General features: G+C 40.3%; 1 protein-coding gene across 3 annotated transcripts in view; it reads left to right on the forward strand.

Annotated features, from left to right (window-relative positions):
- The first annotated feature begins 12,746 nt into the window (after positions 1 to 12,746).
- thrab (thyroid hormone receptor alpha b) overlaps positions 12,747 to 22,614 on the forward strand; it is a 150,502-nt gene continuing 140,634 nt past the window's right edge. Inside the window, exon 1 of one of the 3 annotated variants that reach the window (XM_014335658.2) lies at positions 12,747 to 13,276. The gene's annotated coding sequence lies outside the window, so the exon portion shown is untranslated. The remainder of the gene's footprint in view (positions 13,277 to 22,614) is intronic. The other 2 variants (XM_042223702.1, XM_005913653.3) reach the window with 2 other exon arrangements.

A 22,614-nucleotide genomic window follows, 5' to 3' on the forward strand; every position in this document is an offset into this window, starting at 1 on the left:
GTCATCTCCAATTTGCATAAAAGTTTATGGCTCCAAGTTTAATTGACCTCAATTTCAGGTATTTAGCGGTTAGACCCCGACAGCCCAGGGGAGCAAAACTGAATCCCAGCGGTGACAGCGATTAGGACAGGACTCCCCGAAGTCTAGATGCTGGTGGTGGAGATGAAGGTGGAGGCTTGGGAGGAGGTGGGTTGCACAAAGGCGACTGCAAGGAAAAATGACAGGTGCACAGTGAGATTTAAAGCATGCGGACTGAAAGCTACATGGCCAGAAAAAGGCCGGCAGAAAGTTGATCAGACTAGACCCATGATGTCACAATCAGCTGGATAGCGTGGGAAAGTGGAAGCGATGTAAAACTTAGATTAGCCAAAACCTGGAAAGCAGACAGGTGAGTGACAACAGATCTTCATCACTGAACTTACAAATTTCATAATGAAACCTTTGAAGCTATTATGAAAAACCTGTTCACAAAGCTGCCAAAATCAACATTTAAATCCAGTAATATGCTTATTGGGGGTTTTCCCTTTCCTCCAGTTTATGGAGTAGCTTTAGTGTTCAGAGTGCACACTGAAGGAAGTTACTCACGGAAAGTACTTACCACAATCGAGCTGAATTCCCTGTTGCCAGTCCAAGCTTTTCACCTGTTTCTTATTTCTATCATATTTGCATAAATAACACCTCACATCTAGTGTGGCTCCTCCTTAAACTAATAACAAAGAGCTGCCTCTCAGTCTGCAGCTTCCTCACTAGAGCGGCTTATGGTAACTAAAATGTCTCAGGCAGGAAAAAAGTTATATCTGTGGTTATTCCAGAGTCCTGATATGTTTGAATTTCAGTAGAGTTGGACTTGTTTTTGATTTCTTGTATTAACCTTGTACTTTGAATTGTTCGAAGCCCCTCAGTGCTCCTTATGTCATGTTCAGTGTGTGTGGTTCTTGGCTCTCAGTCAAAAATCCAAAACAACTGAAGTGAAACCCTTAAAGGGTTACTGTGCTTTCAAATCACCCATTATCTATTTTGCTGCCTTAAAAAAAGCAGCTTAATGCTACTCTCACAAAAGGGAAGTGTCTGGGCACGGCAGGATTACAAAGTAATGACCTTGCGGGCTTGTTGGCTTTGAAATGGTTGCTTTGAAGATTTGGATCAACCACTGACAGACCTGGTCTTCAGAATGCCTTTAGTGCGTCAAGACAATGCTAACACTTCAAAAAGATGGAATTAATCAATCACATTGCAATTGCATGGAGTCAAGTTGGCAATTACCTGCAATTTGTTTGCAATAGATGGTGATTAACTGTTATATAATAGTGAAAATTACCAACCTGTTGCTTTCTGCATGCACAGAAATTTGCATTAACTACTTTAATGTCCAGCCAGAAACCCACAGATTTGACACGCAAATTTAGAAAAATTAGCAATTTAACAGAAAAATGACATGGACAGTCATGACCTTGCTTTTATATTAGAAAATAACCAGTTGGCAACCAGCTGAGTGGAGTCCCCTATTGCAAAGAGATGTTTTAGATGAGTTGTGCTTACTCAGAGTGATTGCAGGCTATCAGCATCACCTTTCTATCCATCCAAAGTTAGAAAAAGTTGATCATTTGGGTTAAATAACAGCCCTTTTTCCAGGTTAACATTTACTGGAGATTTACTTTATGGTGTATCTACAAGTTCTAATAATTGCAGTGCATTGCGTGAGAAAATTAAGTATTTTTTAACATTCAAATGATGCCATAATTCTAAACCTCACAACAAAACTGAAAATGAGATTAACATGGGGACTTTAAGTTGGTATGAAAAGGGAACTAGTGTGACCTCATTGTCAGAAAAAAACAACAACTATTACATTAAAGAAGCATCAACAAAACTCACCTTTAATAGTAACTCTTAATATCTGTGCCCTCAGAAACATAGTTCATTCATAAAAACTAGATTGTCCTGTCATATATAGTACACTATCTATCCACTGCCGTCATCTCACAAATGTTCCAATGCAGGTTTTTTTGTTTTTTAAATCATCAGTTTTGATCTTTACTAACAACACCTGAATGATTTCTGTGTCTCTCACTGGCTCAGAAAAGTCGAAAATACTCCTAACATCCTGTAAAGAAGCTGGTTTTAGAGCTAGTGTGACATTAATGTTCACATTTCTAGATCACATGAACACATTTTCCCTGTCAACACAGTGCAGCAGAAACATAATGTCGTCGTTATGGTGAACTTCTTATGAAGCTGTAGCCTGTTTTCATGTGTCTGACTGCACGTTTCGTCCTACTGATTATAACGTCTACATTCACGTGCCACACTGGGCGTTTTTCTAATCACCGCTAACACCTCCACGATGGAATGACACGCTCGCTGCTGTGCGTTTCAAAGAGTTTCCCTCGTGACTGGCCATATCCATTTGGATTTTGCTCCACACAGCTTTTGCCTCCCTCATTTTCTCCATGCTACTGCAGAACCAGAGGAAGTCAGTCTTCGCCTTTGCTGCAGCCCAGACGTAATAAGATTTGAGGGACATCAAAGTGCCTCTCCTTTGAGGAGGAAAAATAGATCGGATGAAAAATAGGCCTGAAATGCAAATGTCCCACTGCGCTGATGAACATGAGTCAGCTTCCTCAGGAGTGCTGCACAAAGACACGAAGACAAGCTTGGACAGTTCAGAAGTTTTGGAAAATGAGTTCATGGATACATTTCAAAGAAAAGCTGTTTGTGTTTAAAACAAGATATGAATCATGTTGTGATGAAAGGCTGCAGTTGGAAAATTGACACTCGGAGGTAATGATGTGAAGCTGTTGAAAAACAAGACAGAGATGAATGCACACAAAAGCAAATACACTAAATAAGTGAGTCAACAAGGGAGGCACAATGGCATCTCAAGAAGTGTCATTCCTTCTTTTGAGGAGCGTGAATGGAGTTGGCTCGTGCTTTGAATACTGATCACTGACCTCACTGCAACGTGAAGCAGGATTAGAGGCTGTTTGCGTGCACAAACTTTGAGGTTAGGGCCGACTTTTCCGTCTCATTGACAAGTTAGATCTAAGCTCTGTCTCCGTGCTATTTAATTACCTGACACCGTAATAAGAGCGCGGTAGTGTAGCAAGCATATGAAAAACAAGAGTTTTCAAGATAACACAGTTTCATATCAGCCTGCGTTTCCTGTCTCTGTGCTTTATCTGCTGCCTTCCTCTTTCTCTGCAATTGGCAAGCTTGTTGTGTTTGTTTGCCTTTAACTATTTATTGACAATGCAACCAAGTGGAAGCTCGATTCGGCATTGATCCCCTCCCTACAGCTACAGATACTGTCAGCGGTTGGTTGAGTCATAGTTTCCTGTAAACATTAGGGCCCTGCGAATTTAAACAAATGCGTGGATTTGTGTATGCACAGCGATGTCACGTGTGTAGAATTCTTCTTTTTTATGAAAGCTTGAGTGTTGCAGGAGATGTGCGCAAGTTTCATTTCAGCTTATAAAGAAGAAGTGCAAGTCTATAATTATGAATTGATTTGTTGACTTGGCGAACTGAAAATAACTTTCCACTGATGTGGACAATGAAGGTATTCTTTTCTTTTCTAGTCTAGTCTAGTCTGCACACACAACCATTGCACACATTTGTGGTATCGGTTTTTGTTTTAGTCAGTTATCCTTGTTACAAAATGCCACTCTCATCTGTCTCTGGGCTTTTGGACACGATGTAGCTTGTTGCAGCATTAGTCTTTCTCAAAAACCCAAGCATCAGATACCATCACTGTCAAACAATTCCTGGACTCCACAATAAAAAATACCCAACTTTACAGCAGAGAGATTTCAGTTTCAGTATTCAGATGAGTTTTTATGGACCAATTTGTAACGTTTCTGCATCAGTACTTGGTGAAATTGGTTCTGTTTGTTCAAAGGCAGCACAGAAATTAGGTGCCAAATAAGGATTCACCACATACTGGAGTATTATGCAGTGAGCCTGTTTAATTATTCTCAGTTCTCATCTTCTGGTAACCAGCGTTCATCATCATAATTTTTTGGTGCTGTCATTAGATTTGTGTAAATAGTATCATGCAAACCACTTGCAAAAAAACTGCGTTTTTTTACAAATTTTCTACTAAATTTAACCAGATCTCGGTTTGTATTAAAGTTACATTATCATCTTATTTACTCACATCATCTTATTTCTGCTGCTGTTTGCTTTATTGCTCTCACTTAATATGTTTCGCCTGTGCACACATTTACATTTCAGTAATGCAAATAACAGTGTGGAAGTTTGCGTCCCTGTGTGTGGGTAATGGGACATTTTTCCCATAGTGATTTGGATGACGCTTGATTGTTTTTGCTTTTTATTACAAATGGAGCATTTAGAGGAGCATTACGAGAGCATTTGGGCCGTAAGTGCTGCTGGAAATGGACAGTTTAAATGCAGCCTTATGCTTTTTTTATTCATATATTTAGATTTACGCTCCATTAGGAATTGTCACATAAATTAATATGAAAGTATAGTAGAGAAAAAGACATAAGATGAATGTTTAGAGAGCATCATAGAGAGCGAGGAAATAATGCCTGGAGGCTCCAGGTGGATATAGAGAAATGATCAGGGTTAAATCATCTGGCATCCTTGGCCTACTGGGCGTCTGGACTTCTTTTCTTTTTTTCTGGAAGATCATCCTTTTGTGAAGAAATGCTGGTAGGAATTTTTTGTAATGAAAGTCTCGAGGGGCTAGTAAAAGCAATGGTAATAACAAACAGTAATACAGCACAGCTAAATGAATTTCCCTTTTGCTTATTTCATCGCCACACAGCAAGGATAACTGCAGGGATGACAATGAAGTTAACAAATGAAACAAGTGAGTTTTGTCAAAGGCGGGGAAAAACATTACAGTTTGTCATGTTCACTTAAATACAAAAGAAGTATCCTAGAATCTTCAATCACTGCTTTTACTAAGGAGTGTGATGTAGTAATATTCATGCGGATGGCTTTAATATGTATGAATGTTATTGCTTTAGTTTTGCTGATTTGTTTTTTTCAGCTCCAGGGTCCTTAGATCCCTGCTTCTTTGTGGGGATTTCATTTCTTTCCTTTTGGGATGTAAGCCCTCTTAATCTGGTTTTTCGTAGCTTTAATTGTTGGTTTACCTCATTTATTTATGAAGGGAAGTCCCCAGTTTGTGGCTTGCACTTACTCCTTCCACCATTCCATTCCATTATTTTTTTCTTTACAGCGAGAACATTGGTTTGTTTTCTGTTTTCTGGAGGTTTTGGTGCAGCACCTGCTTTGCATCTGACTTGAGGCAGAAATGGCAAGCAACCAAAAAAAGTGTTTTTGGGGAATACACAAGTTTGGCTGACTGCTCTTTAGGCCTGAGTGACTGAAGCATTATCAGTGAGATATGTTGAGGCTGTTTTTCCTGGTTGTGGCTCTTGCACAGTGAAAGCATTGCAGTTAACATCATCACCTCACAGCAAGAATGCTCTGGCCTCAGATCTGTTGCTTCCATAGGTGTGAATGTGAATGGTTGTCAGTCCGGTGATTAACTGCATGTGGTGCAAAACACATATCAGCAGTTGATTCTGCACACGCCTCAGGTAGTTTTCTTCCCACAGCGATAGGAGTTGGTAATCTTGCTGCAGAGTTAAAGACGTAAAGCCTGTCAGCTCGCCTGCTCCCTCTTATCCCATTACTCCCTGCAGTATTTGAAACTGAGATGCACATTGGATGAAAAACGTCAGCATTAACCTGCTTTTCTGCCACTGTTCCACAGTGAGTCTGTGGTCTTTTGCCGAGCAGAGACATGGTTGCAAATGTGACAAAGTTAAAAGTATCTTTACATGTATGTAGCATGTGTTGAATTAAAGTGCATTTAGTCAATTATTCCTCATTTTTACCTTAACTAATAAATTAATCGTAGTGCTTAGGAGCACCACACAACAAAAATCTAATTCTTCAGTTGACTCTGTTTTAACATAAGTGTGAGAAGCCATCATCTTTCCCCCACTTTGAATTCCCAACTCAAAATAATATGTGCTGATCTATGAATCCTCGCTGATTTCAGCTTCTATTTAACCTCCGTCATTTTGCCCTTTACATAATCGATACTTTTAACCTCAGTAGTTTGTGTGATTTTGACAGACAGATTAAAGACAAATTAAAATTTCAGACAACCTTCTGTCCAATATTATTGCTTGCAAAACACACTCTTTACACCACATTTAGTCTGTTGGGATCTGGTCACCCTGAAGCCAAAATTATGCTCGCTTGCAGATGTGGACAAGGACAGCTGCAAACATCACAGTTGAGTAGTTATTCCTATTATCCTTTTTTTTCTAGTCCAATTGGATTCCGCCTCAAGGACAAATGCATAGTTGCTGCGTCATAGTACACATTGCAAAAACTGAAGGCCATCCATTTGCATTTGCTCTTTGATTATGAAATGTCAGGAATTCGCTGCATCCATAGTGTCACAGCTTCATTAATTTAACAAAATAGTAAATAAAACACAACCTGTGTTCCTTACTGTGTAACAATAATGAAACAAAGACATGTTATTTGTGACTAATTACAGCCAGCAACCTCCTGCAACCACTCTCCAATCAGCAAATACACATTTTTCCCTAGCGACCGGTGGATACCAGAGGAACACTCACTGATTTCCAAGCATATGTTTAACAATAAATTTCACAACAACTATCAGCAGCATGCAGCAACCAATCAGGGTGTACTAATTTTTCCCTCGGTCAGTGGTTGCCAGGGGTCCCCAATTGGTCTGTAGGCCTGTGTGACTCGAGCCTTAGAAATGGACATTTGAAGTAGATCACACACAAATTATACTAGATGAAAAAAGTTGCTTTTATAATTATCTTATTTATAAATGTATTTATTTTTATTTGCTTTAATCATTTATTTATGAATAAAAGTATAAGTAACCACGGTTGCTTGATCTCACATATTCTTAAAAAATTAAGACGAATGTCTGAGAATGTATTGAAATAATAAAGGACCCTCTTCAATTGTTTCCCCAACACAAGAAGTGAAACGTTTTAAAACCCAGCAGTTGATTGTATTGTACTGGCACATAACCTTGAGCACAGCAGGGCCTGTATTAAGCAAAGGACAATATGTTAACTTCAGTCAACAGAGATTGCTATCTTTACGGGCTAGATTAGGTACTTGTGCAATTAAGGCAGAGTACAAGCTGCATGGAGCGATCCATTATTCAGAGCAGAGCATCTCTAGTATCGGGCTCTGACAGCCATTTGTTAGATTAACTCTCACTCCCGTGCACCGGACAATTCATGTTGAAAAATGTATACTTTAATTGGAAAGTGTTGCTCCTTTACCTAAACACACTGAGCTTGTTTAAAGAGTTTGTCAGAATGGTGGATGCTGCTGGGGTTCTGTAGTCATATTCAAAAAGGATTTGACTGCTCATTTGCAGTTGCAGAGGATCACCTTGCAAATGTCACAGGTGCAGCTTTCCATTAAAGTGGGGTTTTGTTGTTATACCAACAAAGGAACACACAATCAGCGATAGGGTCAAAAATACAAGTGCAAAAGGCAAGAAGGAAATGAGGTTAAATCGAGGGCATGGGCATGACTAATGCTCACTCTAAACCACTTGTTTTTATTCCTTTGTCCTCTCAAGTGTGAAATATTGTGGTCTGAATAAGGGATTCAAGATGCAGCTACCTTTCGTTCATTTGATTTCAGTGGTCTAGCCGGCATAAATATATTTATTGTATTTTCAGATGAGTTCCTCATGTGGAAATTGCATTTTATGCATCGACTTTCTGGTGCTCAAAAGCAAAGATTACCAAAGAGAAGCACTCCCAGTTAGATTGCTTAATAATTGAAAAATCATTTATACAGCTGGTTCTGACATTTGGCATCAGAGTCATATTTACATTGTTCTTCTCATTTTGACTGATAAGCATTTTTTTTTATAACAAGCTTTTTAAATCCTACACATTGTACCAATAACAATATGTAAAAATTAATTTATGAGCAGGGCGGGCAATCAGTGCTTCCATAGGATTAACACTGGAAGAAAATAGGGTTTAATTCAGTCTGTGACCTACGCAGACAGTTTTTATTGCTTTTTTAAATCTCCAAAATCTCTTCAGTGTTGAAGCGTCAAGTGCAGAGAGACAATAAAATAGTGGGTTTAGTGTTAAAGCTCTAAATGCCATTTTTGCCCTTATTGTATGGAAATATGCCAAGGCTGCTTTGGCAACATTTAGATATGGGCTTGAACTGAAAAAGTTGAAGGTTGTCGCTCGTGTGCTCTGGCATTTTGGCATAATTTTACTTATTATATGTACAGCCAGGCGAGATCATTAACAGCTCAAGCAGTAAAGCAAATCTTTATTTAAATAACACATTTCATTGCATGGGGAATACAGTGTGTTTCACAGAAAGCCAACGATCATTAGAAGAATATGCATATGCATGGGCACAGGTTTCACTCGCACACTGGTGGGAAAGAGGACATATTAAGTGTGCAGCCTGGCGGTTTCCAATTAGAATTTTTTTAGTGTCAGAAAATGAATTTCCTCCGTGGATTGTGGTGAATTTTTAAGCATCAACATGTGTCCTTTCTGCATCAAATAAAGCTGGACTTTATTTCTGTAAAGGAAACATAAAAACCTTTTCTTTTCTAAATAAAACGTTCTGTTTTGTTTGGTTTTTAATTTTACTGAGAGGGAGGAAAGCGTAGGGGGAAAACATGTAATTTTCCGCATATGTGCATGCTGTATAGATTGCTAAATGCAAAATCACAGTGACAAATTGCACAAAGCCCAAGTGAAGCACTGCAAGTTATTTGTCTTTTTAACCGCAATAAGTGTCTCAAATACAATCCTGAGCTTTCCATCAATTTCTAGAAAGAAAAAAAGACTCTTTGCAGACATATTTGACTGTGCCAGTGTTCCCATTTGGCATTTTTTTGGTTTCGTGGCTTCGGTAATGTTGATAAATGGTGAATCCAAATCCAAGTCTCGAATTTCCCAGATGCTCTCTATGCATTTCTCCACAGTCTGTGGTGGGAATAGATTCATATAGAAAGGCTATTATCCATCCAGCTGTCCATCTTCACCCTCATTCACGTATTCATCCATCCATTCTCCAGACCAGATGTCCTCATGGCATCTTCCCCCAGCTCCTTTACAGCCAAATCTCTGCATAGTGCATGTAATGCGCTCCTAGTGGATTCTGTAGTGGTTTTATGCCAGTGCAGGAAGAAGGGCTGACATTTGCAAAGCATGTCGCCAAAGGTTAAGTTTAGGTAGTGCAGTGTGTAATTAAAGTGCTTGATTGGACACTTGGAGGATTTAATATTCATCCTTGAAATTGATCTTGTTGTAAAGTAGCTGCTCATGAATAAACCCAGCACTGAATTTGTGTGTCAGTAGGTGGTTGTACTACTGGATGGATTGGCAAAAACTAAAACTGCTCTAAAGTTCACAGTTGATGCATTTCTCCACCATGCTGATCCCCCAGCTTCATTTCCACCAGCAGGTTGATTTTTGATCCAGAGTGAACGTGTCCTGCATCAACTGGCTGGAGCGCCATGCAATTTGGCACACGGTTGCTGTCCCTCAGTAATTGGCGTCCTTCGGCGTTATCACAGCAGCAGCTGAAACTGATGACATCTGAACTAAAAACTCCAGATGCAAGCCTGTAAATCACGCGCCTATTCGACACCCTCTTTAAAGCAGAACAGAGAGGAATACATCATCATTATTATTAACTGGTGTCTTTCTGTGAGCAGCCGGTGGTTATTTGATTGTTGGCGCTTTATTTTACAGAACAGGCTCTTCCTGAAAATAGAAGAGGAAATGAAACAAAGCAGCAAATGACACCAGCGCGACGCCAAACAGAAAGTCTCATATTAGGGTTCACATTTTAAAGCCCTGTGTGGGAATGCAGACACACAAAAATCGTTCATGTGTGTGCTGCAGTGGCATTTGAACTTGAAATAAACCTTTATTCTTTACACATTTCCACTTCTGCAAACCCATGAAATGTAAATGCCACACATTCTGGGTGTTCAGTGTCAACAGAGTGTGTCACTCTCGGAGCTGACGACTGCCTGCATATTTGCGAGCAAGATTAGCTGGACAGAAATATCCGTATGGCTTTCAGGGGTTGTACATTCACCAAACACAGGATGTCTCTCAAGACTGGAGAGAGGAAGGAGAAAGCTTTTGAATCCCTGAAGCTTCACTTCATAAGATCTTCCGACGCCATGCTCTTTTTAAGAAAAAAAAGATGGACTTTATTCTAAAAAAGATGTGATGGTATTATTTATATATTTTTTTTGAAAAAAGAAAGCTTTTGCACTTTACCATTTGATGATAGAATCCTTGATGCCTTCGGGATCTCAGCGGGACGGCTTATTTGAAGCAATTGTGTTAATTTTGCTGCAAGAAAGAAGATTATGTTTTTCCAGCTGTTATTTTGATCAAAATAAGTGGTGTCTATTATCTCTCAAGTTTAAATGTAATATTATATTTGATGATAACAAAGAATATTATCCGCTCTGTATCCACAGTTGTTGTTAGCTATTAAATAAGTGGAGTGATGCACAAGAAAGCGAGAATGAGATTGTAGTGAGAAGAAAACACGTTTTATTAAATATGATGCGTAATCTAGGGGTGACAAACATACGGCTCGCAGACCAGAAATGGCACGGCAAGGGGTGCAGTCTTGCTGGTTGCCTTTCTAACATCCAGTGAGTTAAAAATAAGGAATATATAAGATGCACCATATATTAGAGCCAAATGTTAAAAAAACAACAGCATTTAGAGCAGTCTGAAGCCTGCTCTTTGTCTGATGTAGGTTTCTATCTGCTCCGCAGTGCTGCGTCTCCTTTGTTATATTTTTCACTTCCAGCGGGGCAAAGGCCTGAACTGCATGCAGGTCTCTTCAGCATCCCGACTCCTCTGCTATGAACGCATGCTGCTCTAATAGCCACAGTAAGCTGTTTAGCATCATCATCATCCTGCTGAAATATATAAGCTTCCGTGAACAGGACATCATCTGGATGGAAGCACGTGTTCTTCTAAAACCTTTAATACCTTTATAGCACTGATGGTCCCTTTCCATATGTGACAGCTGACAATTCCATAGGCACTAATGCATCCCCATACCATCAGAGACAGCAGGTTTCTGAACTTAACTCTGATTAGCCAGACAGTCGCCCTCCTTAAATTCAATTTAATTCAATTTTACTTATATAGCGTCAAATCACAACAGTCGCCTACAATAATACAACAGAGAAAAACCCAACAACCCCCTATGAGCAAGCACTTTGGCGACAGTGGGAAGGAAAAACTCCCCTTTAACAGGAAGAAACCTCCTGCAGAACCAGGCTCAGGGAGGGGTGGCCTTCTGCTGTGATTGGTTGGGGTGAGAGAAGGAAGACTGGACAAAAGACATGCTGTGGAAGAGAGACAGAGATTAATAAGACGTATGACTGAATGCAGAGAGGTCAAAATGAGCTTTGATCCAGAGAAGACGGCGGCGTTTTAGAATTATGTTGACATATGGCTTCTTCTTTGCATGATGGAGCTTTAACCTGAATTTGTTAATGGCACGGTGAACTTTCACACACAATGACTTCTGAAGTGTTCCTGAGCCCATACTGTGATTTCCATGACAGAATCGTGCCCGTCTTTAATGCAGTGCCGCCTGAGGACCTGAAGATCACATGCATCCAGTATTGATTTTCAGCTTTGTCCCTTGTGTACAGAGATTTCTCCAGATTCTTGGAATCATTTCATGGTGTTACGTACTGTAGATGATGAGACATTCAAAGTCTTTGCAATTTTACATTAAAGAAAATTATTCTGAGATTGTTGTAATGCGCATTTTTGCATATTGATGAACTAATTCCTAGCTTTACTCATGAAAAACTTCGCCTACTTAAGATGCACATTTTATGCTCACCTAAATAGTTGCAAAATGTTTCTCCAGCATTTTTTAGGCTCATTTTTCGAGACCCTTTTTGCCCCTGTCCCTAATTTCCACATTTTTTGCTGGTGCTATCAAATTAAAAACAAGACAATATTTTCTTAGAATTGTAGATAATTTTATTTTATTTAGAAAAAGATTTTATTGGAGTAGGTTTGGACATATATGTTTAAAAGATATGATAATTGATTAGGCTAACAGATGAATCAATAAAATCGAGTGCTATATTGAATAAAAATATTTCATTATCCACCTTTCTTTAAAAATCAGCTGTAAAGGGATATTAATCAAACAAGACAATAAACTCGGAAGGATTATTAATTATTTTGGTGATTATTTCTAATCACTTCATGTGTAAAATGTCTGAAAAGCATGGGCATACTCCCATATAGTCAGTTTACGTTTGATTTTTTTAAAGAATTATTCAATAAATTGCTCAATTTTATTGATTCTTCAATAGACCTAATCAATTATATTAAAAAAAATGCACGTCCAAACCGATTCCAATCAAAATATAGCTATTTGTGGAATCCTATTAATAAAATGTATCTGTATATATCTATATTAGTTATTTTGTTATTAATATATATTATTATATTTTCCCCGGCTCTTACATTGTTTCCTATTACAGTGTTTCACGCCTCTGTTACGTCCATTCATGACATCTGAATGTTCATTGAGGTGAATGACTCCCAGATTCTCAGGGGGAGGGAGGGAAGGATGAGGAGGAAACGGGGATGGAGGGGGCCTCCGAGGGGGTGATGATGAAGTCAATAAATAAGGGCAAGTGAGGCGAGTCAAAGAAGAGGATTGCGCCGCATTTCACGCGACACGAACGTCCCGACATGTGTCCGTGTGTACAGTGCGTGCTTTACAGTGGAATTCCTGTAGAGAGCAGTAGATAGTTTTAATAAGTGCTTACACCGCCGAGCGCTGCCCTTACTGTACCGGGCATAAGCGGAGGGAGGAGCGAGCGTGTAGTATTTCTTTTTCGCTTCTTTCCCCCGATGTCGTTGCAGCCCATCCAAACGCTACTGGAAGGCAACAAAAAGAGGAAACAAACGGCTTCAATCCGCGCTGAAGCTTTGCAGGAAGGAGCACTGGGGGTTGTTGTCCGAGCGGGGAGATAATTTGACGGTACGAGGAGCAGCAGCTTGGCCGAGGAATGGGCTCGGAGTGAGGGGACGGGGGAGCCATCCAGCGCTTCTCTACTGCTACACTTGTGCATGAACCCGGGGACTTTCTCACGCTTTATTTCCGCCTCGTATCCCAGCGGGAAGTTGTGTCCAAACCGCGTGGGGAGTAACTGAAGGTGAAGGTGAGTGTCGCGATCATGCCGAAACACGACGTTCACAGCGTGGTGGGCAGGCAGTTGTTTGGCGGCGCTAGCCTCAGTAGCCCGGGCTGGTTTGACAGATCGGATCAGCAGCGAAGGGTAACGCACGGAGTGGAGTCCAGCAGGGGCTGGGTAATCCTGCTCGTCACTCCGGCACCACCGTATCACTCCGGCTAGCAGTTGTCAGCATACCCAAAGTGATCGTCAGGGTACTGACAGCCTTTTTTTTTTTGTTTGCTTTTGTTGCGGTTAATTGTGGTGTGTGCAGCTTGGCATTTACGCCTGCTGCACACTGACGCGCACGGTCAAATCACGCATGCACACGTGTGCACACACGCATAGGGGCCTAACTGATAAAGATCAGTAGCTATGACAGGCTACACCTACAGTCCTAAAGGGAACCTCAAGCGGCGGTTACCTGACCCTAATTTGGTTTCCAACTTTTTCTTCCCTCGGATGTTGCAGAAGTTGCAGTGCTGTCTGTAATCTAGTATCAGTAAGAGCACTGCAGATCAATACTTATTACTATGACTTACGGCTCTTATAAATTAACTTTAAGTCAGGGGCGTTTCCAGGATTTTTTTTCTTCTTTTTTTACAGTGGGGTGGTGAAGGGGAGGTCCACAGGAAGTCAGAATATTTGATCAGAAATAGGGGAAAAAACTTTATTGTATTTTCAGGCTCCCGTGCAGCCCTGTGCACTAATGCAAGCAATATTAAATCAAAAGTAGTGTTGCACAAGAGTTTAAGCATCATTTTGTAGAGGGTGGGATTTAGACTCTTGAAGTAAAAGCTATGGCCATAATTTAGTAATAGTACTAAAGCTTATCATCAACACAAGTGTCTACAGTGAAAATAGTTATTATACAGATTGCACTTATTGAGTCATTAATGTGATTCACTGCAATCGTGCTGAGGCATATGATTCCACTTTCAATTCTGCTTTATCAATATCAATCTGCAAAAATAGCAATTGACTGTGCAAAGCTATAATGTATATGGTGGTTGAGCAAATCTACTGACTATATGCAACCGCTGGTTTTATCCATGCTCTCATTCATTGGTGGGAGGCCAGTAATGTGTCACTGATGGGGGTTGTGTCACTCTGTTTCCCTCTCATGGACACCACAGCCCTGCTCAGGTGATGCAGAAGTAAGATTTTAAAGCACTGGAAATGATCTTGCATTGCAAACAGTCCTATAGATCAAAACGAGTATGCACTTTTAAGTTTGCAAGATCCTATGTTTGCATGCATTTTGTGCATTTGTGTAAATATAGCTGGTTACATAATAGTCCCTGTAATCCTTACAGGCTAGCATTTAGGACCTTTTCTCTTCCTGCTTCTGTCTATGCACAATTAACGCCCAGTACAGCTCTGGTGATCGCAGTCGGATCTGATCACTTTATATTGCACATATCAGAGCATTGTTCCAGTTGATCAGCACATTAAAGCAATTGCAGCTGTTAAATGCGCTGTTATGCTGTGCATCCACTAATACAGTTTGTTTTAGATAAACAGCTGCAGAATAGAGTACAGTTCAATACAGCAGGGTGGTTAAAGCCAGCTTTGGCATGAATGCCAAACCAAATGCAAAGTGTTGCCAACTGAACTGCTTAATGATGCCAAGAAAAACCTTAATAATGCTTGTTAATATGCAGCAGCTTCGACTGACAGACGACAAGCAACACTGACACCTTCATCATCCCCACGAGGCATGTGAGAATCCCTGCTGAAAACAACCACTGTGCACAATTGCAGATCGTTAGTAAATGCAACTGGGATTGTTCCCTGTGCGCACTCGCAGCTGTTTGCGTGCAAAAGCAGTCATCACCACATTACAGCACTATAATAATGAAATCACTTAATGTAACCACTCTGCTTAACGCCTTTCCTGGGTCTGGATTCTCAGCGGCTTGTGCTGTGCTGATAGAAGGTGACAGTCTAAAAGCTGTAGGCTCTTGCAGTTGAATCCATCAAGCTTGCAACAGAAACACTTTCTCTGGCTCAGTGAAGCATGTATCAGATAGCAGGCTATAAGGTTTTAAACATGCTAACCAGCTGCAAATCTTAACATGGAGAGTTTTTACATTTGGAAGCGCTTCAGAGATAGAGAGCAATTTGCACATCAAAAAGACCTGAAACCTAAAAGTGTATTAGTCATATTTTTGGACGAGGCTCTAAATGACCGTACAGTCTTGGGGTTTAATACAAAAGCAGTCTAAAAGTGTTACTTTATGTCAGATGAGGTGATATGACCCCAGATGGCTGCGATTCATTAATCATTAGCTATCAGTTTAAATCTCAGGGTTCTGTCCCTGGGTTGATTATTAGCCTTGGACAAATCCACCATTCGAGTGCAGCTGTGTTCTTTAGAGGTCCGTTTAGAGGCTGTGACTGTAAATGGACTGAAAATGAGGTGTGAGACAAATTTAAGTGATGTTTTTTACACTCAAGCTTTTATTAGTGTAAATGTATTTATTTTTTCTATGCAAAGAAGAAAAGCAAATAAGAAATCCTGGCTCTGCTTGTTGACTGAGTGTGTGATGTAACAGGGTTGCCTGAAAGATCACAAGGATGGTGGATCTTCTCTTCTCTTCTCTTCTCTTCTCTTCTCTTCTCTTCTCTTCTCTTCTCTTCTCTTCTCTTCTCTTCTCTTCTCTTCTCTTCTCTTCTCTGGGGCTCCTTAAGGGGGCCAAGGGTGACCTTCAGTCTCTCCCGGCAGCAAGCACCCCAGCGGGCCTCTCTTTTTCAGACGCTCTTTCTTTTCGTCTTTCTTCCTGGCCTCCTTGCTCTTTTTCCTTTTCCTTATTCCTGCCCCCCATCATCTACTCACATCCCCTCCCTTTTCCCCATGGTGGGGCAGCAGAGCTGAATGCTAAGAAACGTAGAGAGTTCACTTATATAACCTCGACTGTGCAGCTGATGTCCTGGTCTGTATCTGCTGTATAATGATGTCAGAGCTGTCTAGAGAGGCAGAGGGCATGCTGGGTAGGCCAATATGTCAAGAGCTATTCCTGAACCTAGTATGGTGAATGGGTTCAGTCCAAGTTTTCCTTCCTTTTTAACCTCCTAGAGTCCATTTGGACCTAAATTCCAGGTACTGAATATAGAATTGACAGTCTTGGTAAAGGGCCATAGATTTTATTGGATCATGGATTTTATTAGCACAGGTTGTCACAGTACTCATGCACTCTTTTCCCCATAAATGTACATTCTTGATTACCATAGGACATGTCAGTTATTCACTGGTCTTCACTGTCTCTTTGACTTTAGTTGCCCAACATCTGTGAGTTGACCCACAGAGTTTTTGCCTTCCACTAATTAAACCATGAATCTAAATCGTGAATGGATTTCATAGATGTTTTGAGCTTTATTCTGATGGGTTTTATCAGTAAAAACATCCTGTACAAGTGCTCATGATGTTTGATTCAGTTTGTATTTATTCAAGCGAAGAAATTGGCCTCTTTATGCACAAAGAGAGTGCTCAGATGACTAACCAAACATCCAGCATCTTTGACTGAGTGTGCCTATACATGATTATGCATACTAATTAATGAGTCCAAGCATGCAAGCAAACAAGAAATGATGTTAACCTGCATATTTAGATGGACTTTAGGGCTATTGGAGAGTTTGCCAGCCCTGTATAATGCTTGCAAATGTACAGGTTTGACGGTAGCTTGGAATAACATACAGAAAACTAGGGATTGCTCTTTCTTTGTGACAGTGCTGCAAAAATTCTATTATGGCACCAAAATACAGAATTCTACTTATTTCTGTCACTTATAATGAATTAGATTAATTAGATACCTAAACAAAACCTGTGCATTTACAATAAATGCTGTGAATCTGTTACCCTTTTACGAGCACTATCTCCCATTTATTTCTGTATAAAGGCAGTCTCTGCACCCCAAAAAGTAGCGTCATTGTTAAAACCTTTGTTTTTTAGGGCTTGATTTGCTAAAGCTGAATGGACATATTTATTTATCAGATTGTTAGAAATACAGTAAATTCACTTATTTACTGAACACACCCAGACTCGCTGCCTTTAATATAAGCGAACCAATTGTTCTTACATTCGTAGTCACTCCCAAAGGCTGTTGGCTCCTAAGCCCTCAAATGAGTGTAGATTTGGTCTCATTTTGTTTAGGGACACAGAAACCACAGTTTCCCTCCCTTTTACTGACTCAACATGTGACACAATTTTGATACACAGAACTATCAGTGTAGGATTGGTGTCCTCCTCAGTTACACTGTGTGCACATCTAGCTCACAGCCCAACACATTAGTGAGAAATGGCAACGCTAATACTAATATAGTGATAGTTGAGTGATAGTGATAGGTGAAAGTTATGCACCAAATACAAAAATGCATATGATGTTAGTATCAAATATGAAATTGCCAGAACAGTGGTAACATCCTTACTATTAATTACACGCATGTCCTTATAGTTTGGTAATTTCATTAGACTTAAACCCCCAAATAACAAAATGTGTTGAAAAATCGAATAATCCACTGTGAAGAAGAGTAACGCACAGAGTTTGTGTTCCAGAAATCAGTAAAGACCTGGATATTTTAATTACTGAATAATTGATTAAATTGCTTGAATAACGCCAGACAAACCAGTTTAGTTCAGTTTACCAGTTTCTAAGCCCCAATATCTTCGTGTCATGTGGTTAAGTTCTTGCTGTACAACGCAGAAAAGTGCAAATATATTAGTTTTGACATTTTTGTCCTGATGTTTATCAAAAATGTATTCATATTATTTATTTCAATTACCAGACTGTTGGTTCGGCTGCAGTTTAATAGCAGGCCATCCTGCTGTAATGTTTTGGGCACACAGTAATGGTTCTAATGGAAAGTGGCAATTCAGACCTCATTAGCAGAGAAGAATGAGTCTAACCCTCCAGTGTGATGTCGTAGCTGGTTTGCGTGTTGCATTCAGAGGCCCGTGATGCTCCACCGCTGATAAGCATGCTGTGTTGGTGAGCAGGACAAGAGATTATCACTCTGCTCTGCACCAGTCTTCACACAAACCTCTGGGGGTCCTGCTGTCTTTTAGATACTGCAGCATCTCATCCCTCTAGCACACAAACACACTAGTAGATGTATTACATCAGATGTCAGCCAGCAGCGGGTACCGAGTTTGTGGTTTTCTTCTTTTTTTTTCCCTTTTTCATAGTGTAGTATGTTTGGGCCCCTCCTTTTTGTCTTCTCTTTGTAGGTTAGGTTTCGTTTTAATGCGTAGTTGGGGTTTTTTTCAGTTGTTTCTGTTAAGCAGTGGTTTCAATGCAGATGGTTACCAGAGGCTCCCCTGCTTTATCTTTTGTATTTCTCATTCCCATTGAACCGTCGCTGCTCTCTGCTGCCGCTCCTCTTTGCCAGCTTTTGCTTCACCACCTTCCAAATCACCGGGGAAAATAATAACTTGTAAAATGGCCTTTATTGGCCAGAAAGAGCTGCAAGAGTGTTTTACACAGCCGCCCTTCTTTCTTATTAACGCCAGTCAGCTTGGCTCTGCCGGGGTACGACTGGGGCCACTCACAACTAGCTTTTCATCAACGGGAATACTTGGCACCAAGGGCTGTGAGGTTTATTTCTGCCAGGGTGAAGCGTAGCACTTTACGAGGTGGAGTCCATCCGACGTTTGCTGGCACTGCTTCCTCTCTCTCTTGTCTCTCTGTGAGAGCCACCTAAGTTTATGCAGATTTGTTGACATGTTGAACAAGCAGTTCCCGTGACGCTAAAGTGGCTACTTACAAAAAAAAAAAGTTATAAAGATTCAGAGCTTAATCCAGACAGATTCCCTACATGGGCATCCAGGATTAAATGGGCAATAATGCTTTCATTATCTTCGCCCCTGGGGCAGAAGCTAATCGGCTCATAATCAGAGGTCCTTTGAGAACTCCTTGTGTGATTATAAGTTTGTATGTGAGTACAACAGCGGAGGACGCTGAAAATAAAAGTAATCAAAGATAACTGTAAGTTTACTCTAATAATACTCTTGATTAAACTTTTTCCTGCACAGAAATATTTGTGGTAGCTACTAAGGAGGTTTTAGCCAGAGCTTCAAGAACATCATCAGCACTGTAATTATGATCTGCTTTGATTAAGTAACACAGATTTGTTGCTTTTAGTGTGAGAGGAGCAGCTGGTACCTCAGACCTCAGGCACACAAGCCTGGAGACCAGTTGGCAAACCCCCTGGCAACCTCTGGTTGCTGGGATAAAAATGTGTACTCTGTGACTGGTTGGTTGGTGAGTGGTTGCAGGCAACCAAAGCAGTTGCACAGAGGTTTTCTGTGCAGAGCATGCCTTTCGGTGACAAATTTTACCAAGCGACAGCATGCAAACTTCATCAAGCTGTGACCTGTTACCAGTGTGCTGTGCATCAGTCTCTTACATGTGTAGGAAAAAACCCCAACTGCTCATTTTAACCCCGGAAAAACCCTGCTGATAGCTGTTTTAAATGCTGTCTTAGATTATTTCTAATGTCCTGGATGTATCCCTGTACTAAGGATGTGCCAGTTGTCAGTTTCTTTATAAATACTAATTTTCAAAATGTCGATTTACTAATAGGCAGCATCAAAACTGATGTTTTTTGTTTTTTAAATGTAAATATTTATTTTTACTTTGGTTTCTGTTTTTGCCAGTGAACCAGAGAAAGCTTCCTTAGGAAAAAAAAAAAGTCCTTTGGCTCTTCGTCACACTATTCTTGCATGATTCGCTGGTGCATAATTGATATGACACAACAAATTAGTCACAGGCATCAGTCAATGTCTTTATTTACCATCAGGCAAACAGCAGCCGCACCATCGTGGCCAATATCAATATTAGGCCAGTGTATCGGTTAATCCCTAAACTGTGCATATGACACGTGTAAAATATCAGAAAATAGTTCAAAATGCCTGTCAAAAATGAAACATTGCACCTTTGAAAAAGCTGTTGTGTAAAAAGAATGAAGATCACAATCACAGCTAAATACCTCGCAGCATATGGGAGCAGAGCGCAGCTGACAGGGCTACAAAGCAGTGGAGCCAAACGAACAAAATCTGCTGGAGTAATGAATAACTCTGAGCAAAGAGATGCTTATAACAAAAATCCACAATTACAATTTTGGCTCAGACCCAAGCCTTGATATGGATACTCTGTCCTGCCAGCATTTACTGTACATCACTCAGCATTTCATTAGCGCAGAAAAGAAAAAGCCATGAGTACAGGACAGTTTGACCTCCTTTATCCTATCAGTGTGTGTTTAACGTGTTTGCCTTGCTGCTGCTGCGCTGTATTGTTGAATAGAACTTAACCAGGATTACTTCTTTTGGGAAACCAGGATTTAATTTCTCTATGAAGCCAGTGCAGCTCGAATTCCGCTAAAACCCCCGGATTTAGGAGCTGAATGAATGGTCGGCCGTAGAAGCAGGAGTTTTATTGCTCCCTCTTTTTCCTAATCTGTCACGCTTGAGGAAATTTAGATGGACTCGTTCCAACACCTGATGGTTTGGCAAGATCTGAAACGCCACCTCTTAATCTTTGTAATTTTATTTATTTATTTTGTTTTGGAAGTGAGGATAAGGCCATTACTTATTCCGTGCAGTGCTGCAAAGTAGCTACACTTACAGTTGGCCTTCGGGAGAATAGCATGCAGCTTTTCATTAGGGCCAAGGCCTTTCACTTTAGATGGTGTGGAAATAGAAGTGTAGTAATGACGCCGTGTTTTGCTTGCTCTACAGCACCAGCCTTGCTCGTCGGGTGCTCGTACAGTCTCTACTAAAGTACCCATTTCAGTGTGACCACTAGCCATCTTCTAGATGTTTTCAACTGATTTTATTTTAGTGGGATATCACTCAACAAATAAGAGTGTAAATTGTGCTTGCACAGAGGATGTTACAATTGCATTTTCAGTGCTTACATTTGCAGCTGTACTGCAGCACTTGCAGAAATAGAATAGAATACCCTTATGTGTCATTGTATGGGTATAAGGCGAAATTTGGAAGTGGAAGCTATAAACAATCGTCGTTAATTTCTGCAAATTTGAATATTAATTTAACAATGCTGAAAGTTCAACTGTTTAGCTCTATGCACACATCCTCCTTGCACGTTGCTTTAAAGTTGAAGGTTGGTTGACCCAAGACCTTTCAAGCTCTAGTTAGTTAACCCTTTTATATATATTTTTGTCATATATAATTCAGTGGTACCTATACATTATCTGCCACTAGCAGCCACTTCAAGGTTGAGATGGCTTGCCCACTTTGTGCTGCTAAAAGTTATTTCGCTGACTTTTATTGTCACTTCTTGGTATCTGGCCACCACATCGCTGCTAATCCTCTCCTGTGTGGACTTCCGTTTGTCTCATAATGCTTCTGTGGTAGCTGCTTATCTGCTACTTCTGTCAAACTGTTTCAGCTTTACTTCACTGTTTTGGGTAGCTGTAACATCTTTGGTACCTGCTAACTAGTTTATATGGTCTGCCTCTTAGTGTCTGAGTTGCTGTGGTCCCTAAATACTTCCACTTTGCAATGATACCACTGGTAGTTGATCAAGAAATATCTAGGAGGGTCAAAAATTCACCAAATCACGTGTTGCAATAGTGACATCCTATTACGGTGCCATACTCGCATTCGGTGAACTCTATAGAATGAAATAAGGCAGACTTTATGACTAGGTGCTTAAAGATGAAGAAACTTTGTGGCCCACGGCACAAGTACCACTAATCCATCTACTACTGTTAGTTACTGTTAACTAAAAGTCCAATCAGTTGTTGAAATTGTTATTTCTATTTTTCTGAATGAACCACTGATTCTGTATACACTCTGGTATCCCTGGTTGGGAATCAGTGTTGTGCAAACACTTCGAAGTAACATCTGCTAAGTATTTGTGAGATATTATTAGGTATTTAAAAAAGGTTTAGGACTCTGTTTTTAAGACTTAACAAGATTTGAATCAGCTTAGTTATGGCAGGTTGCTCTCGTTTCACTACTTTTTAAAGCAACTGCTTCTTAAGCCAGAGAGTGACCTCTAGTTTGTCCATATGTGGGGTTTTCACAGTAGCAGTCCCAACTCCTGTCTGACTGATGCAAATATGAATGTGCATGCAAGATATTCCCCCGGGCTAAGGAACTAGACGTTGGTTTATGTTATGACTGTCTGTGAGGTTAAAAGATCACTTCAGAGTTTAGTTGAGCTCCTTTGAAGTGTGACCGACAGTTACCCACACTAGGCTCTCTGTTATTGCGTGCCGTGCACTTTTCTGTTTGAGGAAACTTTTTTTTTCTGACATCACATTTCCAAACATTTCTGAAGACGTCATTTGTCCCCCCCCCC

The sequence above is a fragment of the Haplochromis burtoni genome, unplaced genomic scaffold (assembly GCF_018398535.1).
Source record: "Haplochromis burtoni strain Fernald_Lab_line unplaced genomic scaffold, NCSU_Asbu1 Contig_6, whole genome shotgun sequence".
NCBI classification, from domain to species: Eukaryota; Metazoa; Chordata; class Actinopteri; order Cichliformes; family Cichlidae; genus Haplochromis; species Haplochromis burtoni.